The 20,631-nt window shown below is 50.0% G+C and overlaps 1 long non-coding RNA gene across 1 annotated transcript; it reads right to left on the minus strand.

Annotated features, from left to right (window-relative positions):
* Positions 1-9,746: 9,746 nt before the first annotated feature.
* On the minus strand, positions 9,747-15,177 carry LOC135915762 (uncharacterized). Its single transcript, XR_010568735.2, has 4 exons — positions 14,999-15,177; positions 12,564-12,685; positions 12,385-12,480; positions 9,747-9,938 (listed from the first exon to the last, which is right to left on the minus strand). It is a non-coding gene; the product is annotated as an uncharacterized lncRNA (long non-coding RNA).
* Positions 15,178-20,631: the final 5,454 nt, after the last annotated feature.

Consider the following 20,631-nt stretch of genomic DNA (forward strand, 5'->3'; position numbering starts at 1 on the left):
GGTGTAGAACTTTCTGGAATACACGCGGGCACCAGCGATCCCTCTGGAACGTTCGATGACTCGTGTATAAAAGCCGACGCACTTGACTGAGATTTCGATGATCGCCGACCGTGTTCGCCGCTATCGCTGTGCTTCGAGTGTAACTTGCTTTTGTGGGCGCAAGTTCGCCCAATAAAAGTAAGTTTCGTCATTCACAGTATTACTACTGTGTTCTTTATCGTCACTACTACGTGGCATCTGGTGGAGGTGCTTTGTGTTCATGTACCGGACGACCCTACAAAGCCGTGACCCAAGCCCGAACGCGGAAGACAACACCAATGTCGCCGAGAACTAGCGAGGTAGCCGCAGGCTGAGAGATCTGCCCCCGGAGCACGCACTTTTGCCTGAGACTACCAGAAAGATCGTCGCCAAGTCGACGCCAATGGCAGCCCTAGCGTCCCCCACCCTGCTGCAACATCCCGACAGCCCAAGGAGCTACCGATCTTCCGTGGATTATCGACTGAAGATCCAGAAAACTGGCTGGAGACTTACGAATGAATCGCCACATTCAACACCGGGAACCCCGACAACAAAGGGAAATATTTAGCGCGCACATTTGACAAGGACAAGTGAAGGGGGACATACGAGCGCTCGTGTGGTCCCCTTCACTGTGACCTTGTCAATTGTGAGCGCTAAATATTTCACTATGAATTCGTACCAACTCGCCCAACTATCAGTCCTGCTCCGACAACAAGCTGCGGCAGTGTATACTTCGCCTTATAAGACGCCACCAGAACGTGGTTTTAGAACCGAGAATCGACGCTAACAACATGGGACCTGTTCCGCAATGGCTTCTTGCGGACCTTTACGAGTGTCGTGCGCAAGGAAAAGGCCGAAACTTAGCTAGAAGCCTGAGTGCAACTGTCTAATGAGACCATCGCGATCTTCACGGAGCAGATGAGCCGTCTATTCCACCACGTCTACCCGGAAATGTCCGAGGAGAAGAAAGTCCGCCTACTCATGCGTAGTGTGAAGGAGGAACTTTTCTCCGGAATGATACAAAGCGCACCGAAGACCGTCGACGAGTTTCTTCGCGAGGCCACCAGCATCGAGAAGACGCTGGAAATGCGGAACCGGCAATTCAACCGCCGCACGAACTCAACAAACTACGCCGGAGTTCAATCACTGGCCACCGACGACCTGCGCGATACCAGAGCGGTCGTGCGGGAGGAGCTTCAGAAGCTGTTCCCTTCACCACAGCCTCAAGAGGCTTCGATTGCTTACGTCGTACGCGAGGATCTCCAACAATCACTCGTAGTCAGGCACGTACCCAGGATTTTTTTTCGGGGGGGGCCCACCACCTTCATCATCATCATCATCATCATCATCATCATGTTTTATGTCCATTGCAGGACGAAGGCCTCTCTCTGCGATCTCCATTTACCACTGTCCTGCGCCAACCGATTCCAACTAGCGCCCGCGAATTTCCTAATTTCATCGCTCCACTTAGTGTTTTGTCGTCCTCGATTGCGTTTTCCTTCTCTTGGTACCCATTCTGTAACCCTAATGGTCCAACGGTTATCTAACCGGCGCATTACATGACCTGCCCAGCTGCATTTTGTCCTCTTGATGTCAATTAGAATATCGCCTATACCCGTTCGCTCTCTGATCCAAACCGCTCTCTTTCTCTCTCTTAACGTTATGCCTAGCAATCTTCGTTCGATCGCTCTTTGCGCGGTCCTTAACTCATTCTCAAGTCTCTGCCCCATATGTCAGCACTGGCAAAATGCACTGATTGCACACCTTACTTTTCAATAATAATGGTAAGCTTCCAGTCAGGAGCTGGCAATGTTTGCCATATGCGATCCAACCTATTTTTATTCTTCTGTGAATTTCCTTCTCATGATCAGGGTTCCCTGTGATTAATTGACCTAGGTAAACGTACTCCTTCACAGTCTCTAGTGGCCGACTGGCGATCCTGATCTCTTGTTCCTTTGCCCGGCTATTTATCATTATCGTCATCTTCTGCATATTAATATTCAACCCCACTCTTACACTCTCTCTGTTGAGGTCTCCAATCATTTGTTGTAACTCGTCTGCATTGTTGTTGAATAGAACAATGTCATCGGCAAACCGAAGGTTGCTGAGATATTTGCCGTCGATCTTTACTCCTAAGCCTTCCCAGTTTAATAGCTTGAATTCTTCTAAGCACGCAGTGAATAGCTTTGGAGAAATTGTGTCTCCCTGTCTGACCCATTTCCCTATAGGTATCTCCCTGCTTTTCTTGTGTAGAATTAAGGTAGCTGTAGAACCTCTGTATATATTCTTACGCGAAGGACGAGCCAGTAAGACGAGAAACTATTCACAGATTATATTTACAACAACGGTTGCAGCGCTGACCAGTTAGATTCACAGCGCGAGCCCAGTTCGTTCTTCCTCCTCTTTTCTGGAGTGATGGCGCCCACGCACCTCGTTCAAACAAACAAATACCACACGCATGTAGCAATATTTTTCAAGCTTTTTACGTAAGCGTTCTGTAGTCCTTGATTACGTAGTGCCTCTATGGCTGCTGGTATCTCTACTGAGTCAAATGCATTTTCGTGATCTATATAAGCACATAGAGAGGCTTATTTTACTCTGCAGATTTCGCGATAACCTGATTGATGACATGGATGTGATACATTGTAAGGTATCTCTTCCTGAAGCCAGCCTGTTCCCTTGGTTGACAAAATCCAGAGTTGCTCTTATTCTATTGGAGATTATTTTGGTAAATATCTTATATAATACTGGGAGCAAGCTAATGGTCCTATAATTTCTCAATTCTTTAACGTCTCCTTTTTTGTGGATTAGTATAATGTCTGCATTCTTCCAGTTTTCTGGGACCCTTGCAGTCGATATACACTTCGTATAAAGAGCCGCCAGTTTTCCAAGCATTATGCCTCCTCCATCTTTGATTAAATGGACTGTTATTCCACCCGCTCTCCATCGTTCCATGTCTTGCAGCGCCCTTCTGACCTCATCGCTAGTTATAGGAGAGTTTCTGTATCCTGTTCATTACTGTTTCTAAGTGAGGTATCGTGACTCCTCTCGGTGCTGTATACAGGTCAGCTTAGAATTTTTCCGCTGCTTTTACTGTATCTTCGAGATTGCTTATGATATTATCCCTCTTATCTTTTAGTGCATACATCATGGTTTGTCCTATGCCAGGTTTCTTTTTTACTGATTTCAGGCTGCGTTCATTTCTTTACGGCTTCTTCAGTCTTTCACATGTTATAGTTTCGAATATCAGTTATTTTCGCCTTGTGGATCAGTTTTGACAGTTCCGCGAATTGCGTAACGCTGTGCGGCCGCCAGTCCCATACAACCGCGTAGAGCGCAGGACTCTGCGATTCTAAACGTACTGCGCTCACCGAGAAAGGTTAGAAAAACACCCACATAAGCACAGCAGAGAAGTGGCTACGTGAGGCGGTTTGACCGATAACTGTAGAAGCGTCATTCAAAGCAAGTAATTATTCTCCACTTCCGGCGGCGTTTTCTCTACTTCCTTTTTAAATAAAAACATGTTGATCCATAAATATTTTCATAAACAACGGTTAACATTTTTATTATTCGCTTGTGCTTGCAGTTTGGTTGTTGCGTTGGCTCTCTCCCTTTGTAGATCGCTTAATTTCTCAACTCCTTGCGATTTTTGTTTCCGGTTTCCAATTTTGCACAAAAAGTGCTATAGAATCAGGGAAAACAGACGAGGTGACTGGCGACAGCCATCTTGCTTATGGGTTTAAGGGTTATTGCAGGGTTTCATGATGGACGCTCTTTCACATCATATTATTTCCCACCTTATCTAACCCATATCACGTGTATATGGTTCCGGGCATCTGCCAGTGTCGCGGCGAGCCGTAACTCAAGGAAATAAGGAAGCAAAGAGAAAAGTTAAACGCAATTGGTGTTTTCTCCGGCCGCAACTCGTTCTATGAGAGTACAGACCAGCTGAGTAACAGCCGCATCCCTCTCCTGGTCCCAGGATCAGCCTAAACAAAGAAGGTTGAACTAACAAAAGCAACAGCTATGCGCGTGACGGTTGAATAGATGGTGACAATCGAGCGCATCTCGAGTTAATCGCGCGGGTGCGGAATCTATGAGAAAACTGTCCTTCACATTACAAGAGATGCCGATAACTACCGCCATCTAAAAGGAGTGAAAAAGGCAGCATAAGGCTGACCGATGAACAGCTGCCAAGTCTCAACATTAATCTGGCGGCGCTTTAGGAATGTGTGAGGTGGCGTAGGTGGGGAGGGGGGGGGGTATGCCACTTGATTTCGGGGGGGGGGGGGCGGGCCCCCCTGGGCCCCCCCCCCCCCCTGGGTACGTGCCTGCTCGGAGTACCTCAATCGCCGCAGCCTCAGCCGCAAGCGATAACGTACGCCGCCGTGTCCTGTCGCCAGATTCCCCCTCCGCGCCCGCGCCAGGGCGCCATGACGCCGCGATTCCGTCGCCAGACGCCGCCGCCTCGCCCGCCTGTCGGCCAGCGAAACCCCCCGAGGAAGACAGACATTTGACGCATCGCCGACCACCGTCCGCTCTGCTATCACTGCGGAGAAGCCGGCCACATCTACCGCTGCGGTCGTTACCGCGAGATGGGACTGCGAAGGTTCGCCGTGAACGCACCGCGCCCTCAGATAGGTTAACGCCCTCGTGATATCGCCGACTATCTCGCTGCCACACAGTGAAGCCCTAGACGACGGTCCCGTTCGCCGTCACCTGGCCGCTACCTGTAGCCGCAACGCCTTTCATACACTGATCCAGCCCGGGGCCGGTTCATCATCCCATATCCGGAAAACTAAATGCAGCAACCGATGGAGGTGCGATTGCTGTTCGTCGAACTGACGAAGATCCTCCGCCGCCGAAGACACTATCTCGACGACATAACAACGACACGCCGCCATCCCGACGAAACCTGGAAGCAAAGAATACGCCGACGAAAGATGACCTGACGACGCCACGTACCAGCCACAGGTCAACGCGATGCAGCCGTGATCGGACGCCAAGACGTAACTGCAACGCAAGACAAAGAACCACTGACCTCGACGTGCTTCTCGGCGGCACGCAGTCACCGCTTTAGTGGACACAGGAGCCGACTAGTCCGTCATCAGTGGATTGTTCGCCGCCAAGCTGAAGAAAGTCAAGACTGCATGGGAAGGCCCTCAAATTCGGACTGCTGGAGGACACCTAATAACGCCGACTGGAATGTGCACGGAAATAATTACCGTTCATAACCAGACCTACCCTGCCACCTTTGTTATCCTCCGACGGTGTTCACGAGACGCCATTCTCGGCATGAACTTCCTGAACCAACACGGCGCAATCATCGACCTGAAGTCAAAGTCGATAACGCTGAGTAATACTTGTTGGGGGGCTAGTTGGTGCATGTTTCCAGAAGAGGGTTATAGCGCCATTTTCTTGCAGGAACTCTCTTGATGTTGTGAAATTTTTGAATGACAATAAGTCTTCAGGTTCTATGTTTTCCATTGACGTTGTTGACCTGTTCTATTCTATCCCACAGACTGAGTTGTTAGCCGCTGCACAGTCGTGCATTGAAAAGAATGGGGCGATTTCCTTCCAGAACTCTGCCGGTGTTTCTGTTGCGAATTTCTTAGCATTGTTAGAGTATCACTTGTCTTGCACGGTGGTATTATTTGAAGAACAGCTGTTTGTTCAGAAAAAAGGAATTTGCATTGGTTCATGCGTCGCTCCAATGCTATGTAACAACTTTCTCGCGCAGTTGGACAGGTCACTGGCGGATACTTTCGACGAAGCCAAAGTGCTGAAAACATTTAGGTATGTTGACGATTTTTTAATTATATTAAAGAAACAGGTTTCCTCATCTTACCCACAAATAGTAGAAGAAGTTTTATCTGGTTTTAAACTACTTGGAAAAGGTTTAGACTTCACCCATGAGCTTGCCCAAGGCAACAGATTGCAGTTTTTAGACATTGACATCACCCTTAATGACCAAAGCTTTTGCTGGATGTATCGCCCTCGCGCACAAAAAGAACTAATGCCCTATGATTCATCCCATTCAAAGACAGTAAAGCACGCCATTGCTCAGATGTTGCCTGGAAGTGTCGCTGAAGAAATTTTGTTGCCATAAGGCAGAGGAAAGCTTCAACACCCAGATTCAGAAGTTGGAAAAAGCAGGCTTTCCAATCTCGATCTTAACCGGAGTAGCGGAAGCCTTGCTGCGAAAATTGAAAAAAGAAAGTACAAAGAAGGGCGACCAAGATGACGTCCCCAAAAGCAAAAGTAGACCGGTTGTCATCCCGTACACCCATAAGGTAGCGCACAATTTGAAGCATGTAGCGACAAAATATAAGGTTCCTGTGGTTTTTTCCGCCCCAAAGAAACTGGCTGGCTTGTGCGTTAAAATTGATCCCAAGGTAAACAAAACTGACTGTAGAAAGAGACATGCAGCCCCGCTTGTGAAATGTGCCGTGTGTGTCGTATATCAGATACCTCTCACATGTGGAAAGAAGTACATCGGACAAACCGGCCGTTGTATTAATGACCGATTAGCGGAACATAATCGCGGTTTAAAAAATGGCACTGGTTCTCATCTGCCGCATCATCGTAAAGCCTGCGGAGAAGAAAGGAAGATTAAGTGTGTGGCAAGGCTGAAAGAAGCAAAGGTTTTAAACAGAAGTAAGGACCAGACAGCCCGTGAACTGTTGGAGGCTATATACTATATTGAAAGAAACTGTAGCGATTGCGTTAGCGCCCCATCTATCGCCATTTATAAGAATGAAACCGCTTTTTTAGATACACGGGCATGAGATACGTGTGTACCTGACCTATCTTTTTCCGCTTTTTGTAAAAACCTCGTGCGCATGTGTGGTTCTTGCTACCCATCTTTGTTTGTCCTTATATTCATTCGCATACGCGGTGAATAAACAGTTGGAAGTTGCGCCTGTCCCGTCTCGCTTGCTGTGTGTTGTGTTTTTTCGGCGCTATAACCCTTTTCGATAACGCTGCCGGAAGATCGAGCAATCTTGCAGGAGAGCTCTCGTAGTTACCACGCCTTAAGTGTGTTCGAAGATTAAGTCTGGATCCAGCCCCGCTCCAGCATTGTCATTTTCGTCGGTGCCAAAACACCTGCAGACGAAGAAGGCGTCATCGAGGGTAACTAACGTCTACTACTCGATCATGAAATTTGCACCGCAAGAGGGATCGCTCGACTGCACGGACTGAAAGCGAAAGTGACGCTGACAAACTTCCTCCATGAGTTCAAGCACATCAACAAGGGCACGACGATCGCATACATCGAGGAAATTCTAGAAACCAGCAGTGCGTTTGTCCTCTCGGATTCTGCCGCCTCTACCCCGACGACCGTAGTTCCCGAACCAGACTTAGACATAAATCGAAGTCTCCCCCTGAGTAAACAGCACATGTCCAGGAACTCTGGACATTCTCCTTCGGAACTTCACAGCAATGCACAAGTGTAACTGAATGGGAAATTTTTTTTTTCAAAATGATATTTCAGAATATCGGCCGCGCGTCAAAAAGTTTCAACTGACTGCAACAAGAGGGTAGTCCCTTCCAACTACGTGTGCATTCTAGCACTTAGTCGGAACATTGGTGGTGCCTTAAAGCAGTTAAAGCAGGACGGAGAGGGGCGGTGAAGTCCCACGACAGGAGGAAATCGTTGTGCACCCTTCCGGTAGAGGGCGCATTGACTTGAAGAAGCGCCAAATTTAAACCATAAAGCGATTTATCACAGTTGGCATTGAGATGGTAATGGTAGTAGGAGTGTTGTGAAGTCTGTTAGCACGCGCAGTTTTTTGACAGGCAGCCGAGATTGTAGAGTGGTTATGCGTGTGCATGTCTTTAGCGTGCCTGGGTATGGTTGTATGCGCGTGTGCGCTCTGTGCATGTGAGTGCGTGCGTGCGCCTCCGTATTTGCGTTTGCATGCGCGCGAGTTCGTGTGTAAGCGTTCGCGGCGTATGTGCGTGCCTGCGTGCGCAAGTGCGCTTGCTTGCGCTGCGTGCGTGAGCGCGTGTGAATGTGTACGCATGCCAACGTGTGTTTTCGAGTTTCAGCATGCAATATTGCGAACAAATGTGTGTGTGCTTGTGTGCGCATGGATGTCTGCGCGTGTGTATTGTGTGTGGGTGCGCTCGCGCGTACGACGGATAAAGTACGTGCGCATGAGGGAGAGTGTGTTTGTGTGCAAGGGAGAAAGAGTGTGCGTGTGCGAGGGAAAGAGAGAGAGCGTGTATGTTTGTGCGTGCGAGAGAGAGTGTCTGTGTGCTAGTGCCTTCAATTTGCATATGCATGCACGCGAGTGCATGTATGCGTGTGTGAGCGTTCGCAGCGTGTCTGCATGCCTGCATCTGCGCGTGCGTGAGCGTGTGCACGCGTGTTAGTGAATGTGTGTGTTCGCTTGTGTGCCTGCGGTGCATACATGGCGGCGTGCGAATGTGCACGTGGTCGACCGTGCGTGTTCGTGTTTCAGCATGCATGCCTGCGGACAAAAGTGTGTATGTTTGTGTGTGCATGGATACATGTGCGTGCGATGGAAAGAGTGTGTGCGTGCGTGTGAGGAAGAGAGTGTGTACCAGGCGAGGGAAAGAGAGTACGTGTGTGGGTGCGTGCGAGGGTGTTTGTGTGTTCGCGAGTGTGAGCGAACGTTTTCCTGCATAGACCTACTCTTGGAAACAAACGCGATGTGGAGACCATTGAAACCCATATTTAAATCCACGAGAAAAGAACGAATGACTCTGTATTTCTAGCATTATCTCTTTCTGAATGCGAAACCGATCAAAAAAATGGCTGTGGCTTAGCTAAGGTTAAGCCCAGGATGCGAAGCATACTGGCCTTTATTTTAGTTGTTTAACCACTGTTTAGCCTGGTTAACTGCTGTTGCTTGGCTATATTTGGTTCGGCTAGACGAAGAAACAACTCATGCAGGCGAGCGCACGAGCTGAGACCCGGCTATGTAGCTACGCGGCCGCAAGCGAGCGCATGAGTTGAGCCTCCGAATGGGAGCGCGGGGAGGCGTTCCAGACAACCGGACTGGCCCCTGCGAGAGACGCGCGCCCATCATTGCGCCGGGGAGGCGTTCCTGACAACACGCCACGCTTCTGCTGGAGACGCGCGCCCATTGGCGTGCCGAGGAGGCGTTTTGCAGCTGTTATGACGTCATATGGTAGCTACGCGGCCGTCGGCGGCGCAGCAAGGAAGAGCGCGGTTGTGCGGCTAGTATGCTTCGCATAAAAAGAAAGCGCCTGTGACATCAGTATTGCCATCCTTGGCTGGCACGGCCCCGTAAGAACCTGCCATGCGGTTCACCTTCATTATCTTGCTTCCGTCGGCGACAGCGCAATGTCTTGAGGGCAATGACGCGCTAAATCTGCCTATCATTCAATCGTGTATCGTTTCTCTGACCAAGCAAGCTTTTGGCAGCGCACGTTCATTGCTACATTGACATCTCAACTTTAAAAAGCTTGCCTTCAGAGAAACAATGTGAATAAAAATCGACAGTCGTCTGGCCGCAAAGAACATGCTCATGGAGCCGTATCATTCATGACGATATCTCAAAAGGCTGGAAGCGATCTTACACGATCTTTTTCCGCATCAGTTACGCTTAATTGGAAAATATTTGTTCTTAGCTCCTACATGAACATGTGTTATAAACATATTTCGCTAAACTACACAATCTTGAAGACAGACTCCAAACTACTCATTTGATTTAGCCACCTCAGTCAGTCAAGAACTTTATTGAAGTCCTGAGGAGTTTCAAGCCGTTGGAGATTCCACGGGGGGAACTCCTCCGGCAGAAACCGTAGGCGACGCCCAAGTAGGGACGGGAACGTGGTGACGCTCCCCCAGTTCTTGGAGCCTCTGGACGGCCTTGAGTTGGAGTTTGAGATCCGGGCTTTTGAGGGCTTCTTCCCATTCTGGCCACCTAAGATATTTATTTCAAAACATGACATACATTCGTGAATTACCCACACAACTGCTCAACTTGCTCCGTACCCGGAGGTTACCCTCTGAACACTCGATTAAAAACAATAATGTCAGGAAGATTCACATTCACATATTATTCAAAATTTGGTGCCATTAAGAAAGACCACCTGCATATTCACAGTGCAGTAGGCTTCTGATAAAGCAGGTTCGAATCCTTGGACAGGTTTTCTTGACGCAATTCAAGTTCATGAACTTGCAACGCATGTGCCCAACCGTGCACCTCTTTCTTTACAGTGCATTTTCCTACATTGTACAAGAAACGTCTCAGCACCAAGGTACATCACAAAAGGTGTGTGGGAGAATTATTTGCTCTCCCTAATAAAGTTCTGAGCCTTCGTGGCACCGAGCTTCGTTTCTTGGTGTCATCAGGAAGGAAATGAGCACATACCTAGTGACCCAAGTAGGCAGACTACTTCCGCCACTGGGTCGGCATAAGATGACAGACATACAGACGGACGGACGGACGGACGGATGGACAGACAGACAGACAGACAGACAGACAGACAGACAGACAGACAGACAGACAGACAGACAGACAGACAGACAGACGGACGGACGGACGGACGGACAGACAGACAGACAGACAGACAGACAGACAGACAGACAGACAGACAGACGGACGGACGGACGGACGGACGGACGGACGGACGGACGGACGGACGGACGGACGGACAGACGGACGGACGGACGGACGGACGGACGGACGGACGGACGGACGGACAGACAGACAGACAGACAGACAGACAGACAGACAGACAGACAGACAGACAGACAGACAGACAGACAGACAGACAGACAGACAGACAGACGGACGGACGGACGGACGGACGGACGGAAGGACAGGAAATGGCTGAAGTATAGGCAAATAATGCTATGTATTTACCCTAAGAACAACTGTCTAGGGGAAAACATTGGATAATTTTTTTTCGTAATTCGTAACAGATGGGACAGTGCGGACCCGGTCAGATCTGGGTTGGGACGGAAAATACGAAATTTTTGGATGTGCGCTTTGAGGCAAATAGATCGATTGTCTAAGGTGAATTATAATAAATCCTTCGGTTGTACGAGCAAAAACCATGATATAATTATGAGGCACGTCGTAGTCGCGGGCTCCCGATTAATTTTGACCACCTGGGCGTTGTTTAAACTTTCACACAATGCACGGTACGCTAGCGTTCTTGCATTTAGTCGCCGTGGAAATGCGGCCACCACGGCTGGCATTTCAACCCACACCCTCTGGCTTAGCAGCGCAACGCCAAAGTCACTGCTTTAGGGTGGCTAGAACTGGGAGGCGTGAAAACTGCCCTCTCCAAGCTTGTCGGGATGCGCGATCCCGTCAAAGTGGCACTGTCGTTGGGGCCGGGTGGGGGGGGGGGGGGGCTGTTCGACTCGAAAACAGTGAATTAGTGTCTGACTTATCTTGCATGAGTAATTGACAAATCGCGCAACAGAAGGTCCCCGGAGTTATGCGTGATGACGACATCCTGCCACTAGCGGGGAATGCATGTGATTTAGACACTTGCGAATATTTGTGCCAATGTCGCGACAAACCCAGGCTTTGAGTTTAGCACACAGAAATCAGGAATTATGATCTTTAATGAAAATAGGAATAAATACAACGGCAAACAACACTGCCTTCGTTCTGTCTAGGTACGTTGCATTTCATTGTTTTAATGCTTGGCACAAGTTACGTGGGACACCTTGTATATACGCATGGGTATTTACATTGTTTGACTATGGGTATAACTTGATGTTCAATTGACACCATGCAATTATCCGTTTTTTTATTAAAGATCATAATTCCCGCTTTATCTGCGTTGCCACAAACATACACAGAGTCCACGTGAGAAAGAGGGTGATTACGGAGATGAAGAGGCGCTATTTTCTGCAGCCATAAAGGAATGAATAAATGAATGAATTCATATATGAAGGAAATGGAGTACCGAGTACCGGGAGAAGCACGTCTTAGCACATTGCGAAAGGGGCGAAGGACATCAAGTGAAAAAATGAGAAGCGTCCTGGTGGCAGGCGAAGTCCCAAATAAAGGTCTAAGAATACAAGAAGGCGTTGGTGAAACCAGTTGAATTCCAGCAAACGATTGCAGTCATCACTTGTCCTAAGTACTAATAGATGCTCAAGGTCACAAAGACCAAGTGTGCTTCTCGAAAACGACTGCAGACTGTACACGAACGCTTGCGACTGTTAGCGGTCATTGCTCTTGGAGTTCGCCCACTCTGGCTATGCCTTCACTATTTATTTTTGGCCTATATCTTTCCCTAGTTTTTCCTTGAGTCGGTATCAGCATGCAAAGCAGTAACTCAAAGGAATCGTTTTGAAGTGGGCCGACTTTTAAATATGCTAAGGATATTTTTTGTTGAATTTACCTTTTCTGCCGTCCGGTGAAACCTGAATAGTAAGCAATAAAATCTTCTTTTCTCTTGAGACATCCTGCTAATATCCAAGTTCCTCTATCTTGCAATCTGTTAGAGGAAAAATTAGGCTGTGATTGATAAAATATTGTGTTAGAAGAGGCAAGCGGAGCAAAAGTCTATAGTGTATTTACCCGTATTCACTCAATGAAAATGTAGCATGTCTTTACTGTCACAAAGGAGTGAGAGTGAAGAACAAAGACAGTTCCAAAATTGTGAGTCGCGAATCTAACTCCATATTTCGTGCACTTGTCCTCTGAAAAAGAAGTAACGCTCAAAGCACAACGATAGCGACGCGCACTGTTTCGCTTTTACAGCGAAGCTGCATATGGCTGGAGTTTCGTGCATTTTTGTTCTCCGCAAACAAAAACTAACATCAAATGGCTCATACATCCGTAAGCACTCCCGTACCCACTCCCGCACCGGCGAGGGAGCGAACGGCGACCGACAGCGTTCGCGTCAAAGACAGCGTAACGTCAAGCAGCAAGTCATCAGGAACAGTAAAATGCCACTACTCCCACGAAGTGATTTCAAGGTCGTGATACGACCAAGAGGAGGCCTCGACGTTGCCGCCACCGGAACCGTGCTCCTCGCATCGGCCATTTACCGGGCGGCCAACGTACCGGGACAAGAACCAGGGGAGGACACGGTGTGCACCAACAACCGCCAAAACATCATAGTCCTGAGTACACCTCACGCTACTTACGCCGCTAAGTTCAGACAATTAGAAGCCATCACCATCGGTGATCGCCGCCACGAGGTCAGTGCCTATGAGACGGCCCCCGACTACATGGTGAAGGGAATCATCAGGGGAATCCCGTTGGAGGAGGACGCCAAGTCCGTTCACACCAACATCGTCCACGCCCGCAACCCCGACGCCCTGGCAGCCAAACGGCTCAGTAATACCAAGACGGTCATAGTGGCCTTTCAAGGACCGCGAGTGCCCTCCTACGTCAGGTACGGCGGCGCCCTCCTTCGCTGCGCCCTGTATCGCAAGCAAATCGACATGTGTCACGGCTGCGGGAGACTCGGTCATCGCATGGACGTGTGCCCCAATCCTCAGGACAAAGTGTGCCGTGGTTGTGACGCCCTCAACCCAGGCCCCGACCACCAGTGCTCCCCACGTTGCAAGCTGTGTGGGGGAACACACATGACGGCGGATCGCAACTGCCGCGCAAGGTACAAGACCCCCTACGTCGTGATAAAGAGGCAATCGGAACGACACAGGGCCGCCGAGGAAGCGGAGGCGGCCGCCAAAGCCACCAGCCCCGCCGGCAAGCCGCGCTCGAGATCCAGGACCCGCAGCCGAGGCCGCTCCCGGTCCCGGAGCCGCACCCCAAACCCACGGCAGCAGCAGCAACGCCAGTCTCGCAGCCGCACCCCCAGAAGGACCTCAACAAGAGACACCGAAACCACCGAGAAGGTGAGCTGGGCAGATGTGGTCACGGGAAAACGAGCACCAACCGCAAAGGCTGGCGACAAAGCACCCGCTAAAACAGAGAGGGAGGTAACTAAATTAACACAGGCGATACAAGCGCTGCAGAAGCAAATAGAACGCATGTAGAAACAGATTCGCGCAAAAGACGACCTCATACAACAACTCCAGCATGCAGTGAAGAGCGGTACCGATACAGAGGCCATGCATGAAACTCAAGAACAACCCATAGACGACGACGAAGTCGTATACCCCGACACTAAACGCAGACCCACTCCCTCACAGACCACTCAGGCCATGCAGGGAACAGAAGAGGAACCCATAGAGGACAACGAGGTCGAGTTCCCCGATACCAAAACGAAGACCCACTCCCACCCTTACAGAGGCAACACGACCCAAGCGCACGCGCGCAGCGACACGCGACGCGCGAATAGATGCACTCGAGGCTCGCTTCAGCAATCTCGAGGAAACTATCATCGCGTCCATCACGCGTACCATCCAGCGGAGCCTGGAGAGTGTTCACCTCAGACTGTCGAGATTAGAAGCCGCAAACAGCACGATCGTACCGTCGCACAGGGAAGCGGCGCAACACATGTAACAAGATATAAACATGGCCCGACACTCATCGAAACAAAAACACACGATATGGCAGTGGAACTGCAGAAGTTACGAAAACAAACGAGCGCACTTACAACAATACCTGAAAACGATCTCCGAACGCCCAGACGTCATCATACTCCAGGAAACGAATGGTCCCGCCAAACTCGCGGGCTACCAGTCTATAACAGGCAAGGCGGAGAAACCAAACGTCACCACACTGGTCAAGCGAGCGCACCCAGCTATCGAACACGACACCAAAATCAGAGACATCGAAAACGTTCTCGTAGAATTAATTCCACCACGCAAGACCCGCAACAGCATCTTCGTGCTCAACGTCTACAGCAGTCCCAGATGCCGCCAGCACCGCTTCCATGTCCTCTTCAAACGGGCAATCGACATCGCCAAGGCGCAACAGCTGTTCATTGGGGGGACTTTAACGTGGCGCACATGGCGTGGGGTTACCAGCACGATCACCCCAAAGGCACCCATCTATGGGCAACGGCGCAATACGCCGGACTCGAGCTAGTCACCTACCCCGCGGCACCAACAAGGCAGGGCAACAGCGTAAGCACTGACACGACGCCGGACCTTACTTTCACGTGCAACACACGCAAAGTCACTTGGACAAACACCATGCAAGACTTAGGGAGCGATCACTACATTATTTCCATAGAAGCAGAAGATGGTCCGCAGGAACACAATACCGGTCGTCAAATGAAGATCACCAACTGGAATCGGCTACGCAAATATCGTGATGAGAAACAGATGGAAGACATCAAAGATATAGAACAATGGACCGACCAACTGCGGTGGGATATCGAGCGCATGACGCAAACGATCCCGTCGACAGCTGGGCTCGAGACAATAGACTCCCGGTTGCTGCACATGTGGGAAGCCAAAACTCACCTGCAGCACCGATGGAAACAACAGAGACACAATAGGAGACTGCGTAAACGGATAGCACAGCTCAACAAAGAAATAGAAAAGCACGCGCTTAACCTGCAACATCAACAATGGGAAGAGAAATGCGCAGAGATGGATGGTCAACTCACCACGCGTTGCACGTAGCAGATACTGCGGTACCTGATCGATCCCGCCAACACCAAGACCACACACATGCAAGGCATATACAAAAGCATACACGCTTACGGGGGAACGGAAGAACAATTCCTACGGGATGCGGAACGCCTTTACATATCCCAAACGCCACCGTAAATATATCCAGACTACTCAGGAGAAAGCAACGCCACCCTAGACGAGGAATTCTCCGCTGCCGAAATCCAGGCGGCCCTCGTAAAGCTGAACACCAAGTCGGCCCCTGGACCCGATCGAATACCCAATAGGGCACTACGCAATCTCGATTACGGGTCGATCGAGAAACTAACAAAATACGTTAACGAGTGTTGGGCGCACGGCAAGCTACCCCGGCAATGGAAAGAAGCAAATATCACACTGATACCGAAACCCGGCAAGAAATTACAGCTGGAGAACCTGCGCCCCATCTCCCTCACGTCCTGCGTGGGCAAGTTAATGGAGCACGCGTTTCTCAATAGACTCACGGATTACCTCGAGGACAACGACTTATTTCCACACACCATGATTGGGTTCACAAGACATCTCTCCACGCAAGACGCCCTTCTGCAACTAAAACACCAAATCATAGACAATCCGGGGCGTTCGATGAGAGCCATCCTCGGGCTGGACCTGAAGAGGGCCTTCGATAACGTTCGCCACGATGCCATATTGCGACAAATAGACAAGCTAAATCTCGGCCTGCGCACGTACAACTACGTCCGAGACTTCCTCACGGGAAGAACCGCTCGCATGCGAGTGGGGCAACTACATTCAGAGCAAATCAACATCGGCAGCTCGGGCACCCCGCAGGGCTCGGTGATTTCGCCAATGCTCTTCAACCTCGTCCTGCTGGGGTTGCCCGACCGATTGTTTCAAATCGAAGGACTGCATCACACGCTATACGCGGATGATATTACGATCTGGACGACAACGGGCAGCGACGGAGCGATCGAGCAACGTTTACAACAGGCCACCAAATGCGTAGAAAACTACTTCGTGGGCACGGGACTCGCCTGCTCGGCCGAAAAATCCGAACTGCTGCTATATAGACCAGTCAGAAAGGGGCGCCCACCTAAATGCTACATCCCCCTGGAAAAGCAAAAGATCCAATTAACGGCATCAAATGGCCTACCCATCCCGATAGTAGAGAAAATCCGGGTACTAGGAATGATGATAGAGCATAAGGGTGGCAATGGCGAAACACTTCGCAAGATAACGGCGGAGGCCACCAGCACGATGCAGCTCATTCGACGCATCGCCAACAAACACGCGGGCATGCGCGAAGGCAGCGTCATCCGACTCATCCAAGCCTTCGTCATTTCCCAGATAAGGTACACGGCAGCGTTTCACAACTGGACGGTTGCGGAAAAAAACAAGCTCAACGCGCTCATACGCAAGGCATACAAATGTGCTTTGGGACTTGCGCCTGGAGTTAGCACCACCAAGCTCTTAGAACTAGGCCTACACAATACGCTCGAAGAACTCGTGGAGGCGCAACAAGTGTCCCAACTTGAACGCCTATCCAAGACCCGCCCGGGCAGACACGTACTTGAAAATCTCGGCATCACATACCACTCGCAACACGGCGTCAAAGTAGACATTCCAAGACCCATACGCGAGCAACTATACGTACCCCCATTGCCTCTCAACATGCACCCCCAACACCACATGGGGAGGCCTAAAGCCAGGGCACAACAATGAACAAAAGTTACTCGTACAGCCTCCCGTACTACCACTGTACGAAGCACGAAATGCAACAAGCGGACGCAATCCTGAGGAAAGCCCTCAAGACGGCGCTCCACCTACCGCAGTCAACATCGACCGACAAACTCCTGGCCCTGGGGCTACATAACAGTCTCGAGGAGCTCCAAGAAGCGCAGATAATCGCGCAAATGCAAAGACTAAAGCTATCGGCCATAGGCAGAAGACTCCTGAGCAGATACGGCGGTGAAGCTACGATAAAGGAGACACAAAGCACGGAGACGATGCCGGACGAATAGAGAAACGCCATCAAAGTAGCACCGATACCCAGCAATATGGACCCGAACCTACACATGGCACGAAGACAAGCAAGAGCAGAGTATGTACAAAGAACACTGGCAACTAGACACGACACAGTGTACGTAGACGCCGCTACCTACACTCAGGACAGGAACCACAAGAAAAGCAAATTCGCAACGGTGATCAACTCGGACCTAAAAGAAATCACCACCGCATCAATTCGGAACTGTATGGTAGTTGAGGTCGAAGAGGCAGCCGTGGCTCTAGCGGCAGCGGAGGGCTACCGATCCAACAGGTCCTTAACCATACTCACAGATTCACAAGCAGCATGCCGCAACTACCTAAACGGCAGAATCAGCCACAGCGCGCTCCGCATCCTCCGCTCAAGTGGCAAAACCGTCAACAACCAGGCCAAACACACGATAGTTTGGGTGCCGGGACATACCGACATTACGGGAAATCAGGAGGCCGATAGGATAGCTCGAGGTTCCCCGCTGAGGAACCCGAGCCGGTAGCCCAAAGCTATTCAGAGATACTAAACTACTACAAAGGCATCAGACGAAAATACCCGCCCCCTCACAAAGAACTAAACAGGGAAGACGCGGTAGCATGGCGACAGCTACAAACGGGAATATTCCCGTGCCTAAACATGCTAAGCAAGATCTACCCCACGCAGTACAAGAGCAAGTGCCCATGGTGTGGAGACAAACCAGCCCTATACCATACCACTTGGGCTTGCCAGAAAACAGAAGGGCTAGCCATAATAAAAAACCCGAGTGCGGAACAGTGGGAGAGGATGCTATCCAGCGACATCCTGAAAGTCCAACAAGGACTAGTAAGGCGTGCACGCAGGGCAGCTACCCTCAGCGGAGCCCTGGACTAGGGGAACCGACCCTGGAGAGAAGATGGAAGACTCCATCTGATGCCGCAAAAATCACTGCAAAATAGAGCAAATACACGTTTTCATCATCATCATCATCAATAAAGTTTCCAGTTGGCAGTACAGCGCTCGTCCTGTTGTGCGTGTTTTAGATTGTTGTCTTCGTCTTCAAATTTTTCTCAAGTCAGTGCTGTGTCAGCCTTGCTTTCGTGCCCCGTCAGCGCGCGCCGTTTCGCTCTAGATGACCGCATAGCAACAATTAGCCCAGCAGTAAACTGTCTTAAACATACAGGTCGTTTGAATATGTAATTGAAAGAGAAATTTCACTAACCTCTTGCACAAACTACCGCCTGCCCAACTCACCCTTCTCTCCGCGTAGCATGGAACCGTGAAAGAAACGACCCGGTTGATGCCTTCACAGGCACGACTCGAACCACGGCAACAACGAGCAACAGCCGCCGTTGTACGGCAAGCCCTATAGGGCGGGGATCGTGCGGCATGGACACAAATAATAAGGAACGAAGTGGAGATCATGCGGGGCAAAGCACCTTGTTCTCTTTGCATGGCGCTTAGCGCTGCATGCTTGACCGACGTATAGTCTTACATTTGCTTATGAAATTTGCAACAAGATTAGAGAAACCACGTTTCGCAGGTTCTGGGACACTGAAGTGAAACGCTTAAATTTATACTGGAACAAGTATTTCTCTATCTTCATTAATGATTACTGGAGCAGAAAAGTAAGGCCCCATGTTCTGACTTTCGCGCGGAAACTGCAGCGCCGGTAAGTCAGCGTGACGTTTTTATGTTTTTTTTTCGTTCATATTTCGGCCACTGTGGCACAGTAAAAGTGCGATGTCGCATCGCCGACGACGGCGTCGTAAATGTTCTCGAAACTAGCCAAGTTCAGCCAATTTTTAGAGACAATTACGTAGGTCAATTTCACATGTCGCAATCTGAGAAGTGAAGCTTTAAACAACTGTCATGAATCTGATTACGTTCTGCACAGCGTTTCGCCCCACAGCGATTACCCGCACACTAGTGAAGACGGCAAGATGTGGATGCCCCCACCACGTGACCGCGCAGTATATTGTCTCCGGGATTGGCCCCCTTTGCTACGACACTGTATCCAGGATCGGCGCGCCGACAAGAACGGGCCGATCCTTTATATAGTGCAACAGTAAAGTGCACTTCACTCGCCGAAAGACTGACCAAGCCCAAACGCGAGGAAGGAAAGTATATTAAAGGACTTGTGCTCTTGTAACAATGAGGATATCTAGTTTGTTTATTAATACTGGCCAGCATCAGAGACAGTCTACGCAGCCAGCTAAGGAGACAGCACCGAACCGAAGTAATGGAACGCATCTCGAAGCGTCTCGAACCGCCTGGAAGACGTCACTGCGACGCGGCGCCACCTCGCGCACACATCAAAAAGCTAAAAAAAATACACGTATTTTCTCTGTTCGGTAACTCTGCGCGCGCGAACGTACGAGAAACATAACGTAGCTTGCGTTAAGGAAAGCGTGACTACGTTTTCTTCTGCGCAGACGACTCTCCCTTCGAGATTCCGAGCGTCCTGCTCGGCTATGCACGCAACCTGCATGGTTTCCGACTTGGATGCTGTCTTTGCGGAGCTGTCTTCGTCCGAATTGGAACGAGACTTAAAAGGGCCGCTGTCTACTCTGCCCTCTAGGGCGAGTATTAAAGCACGGCGTCGGGTATCAGGCCCTAGAAGGCCTGATGCCTTTTATCAAGGCCCTATAGAAAACAAGGGTGGCAGCAGCCTGTAAAGGTACGTATAGAGATGCTAGCGCTATCTTGCGTGCAAGCTATATATACTCGCCGAGAGGCACCTAGCAACCACGGTTAGGAAGTCCGGGATGGTTCGCAAAGAAGGCTAATCGCTTTAGCATTAACGAGGCCGAATGCCGGCACTGTCAAAATCCGTGATGTCACGGCGGCTGGAGCGGCAACTTCAAGGCGACCACTGCCTCTTTCCCGGCTTCCTGCTCTCGCGGTGAGAGTAGCTGGTTTCTTTTTTTTTGCTTTCTTTAGTGTTTTGTAGAGGCGTAATTCGCACAAATAGCTGAAATTATTGTTCTCTTTAGTGTCTCTTCTAGCTCGTGTTTGTCGGAAAATTGCGCATTGAAGCCCGTTTGCATCAACCGCGCTCTGAATATGACGTAATATAAGAAAATCAGGAGCCAAGGGTGAT

The sequence above is a fragment of the Dermacentor albipictus genome, unplaced genomic scaffold (assembly GCF_038994185.2).
Source record: "Dermacentor albipictus isolate Rhodes 1998 colony unplaced genomic scaffold, USDA_Dalb.pri_finalv2 scaffold_22, whole genome shotgun sequence".
NCBI lineage: Eukaryota > Metazoa > Arthropoda > Arachnida > Ixodida > Ixodidae > Dermacentor > Dermacentor albipictus.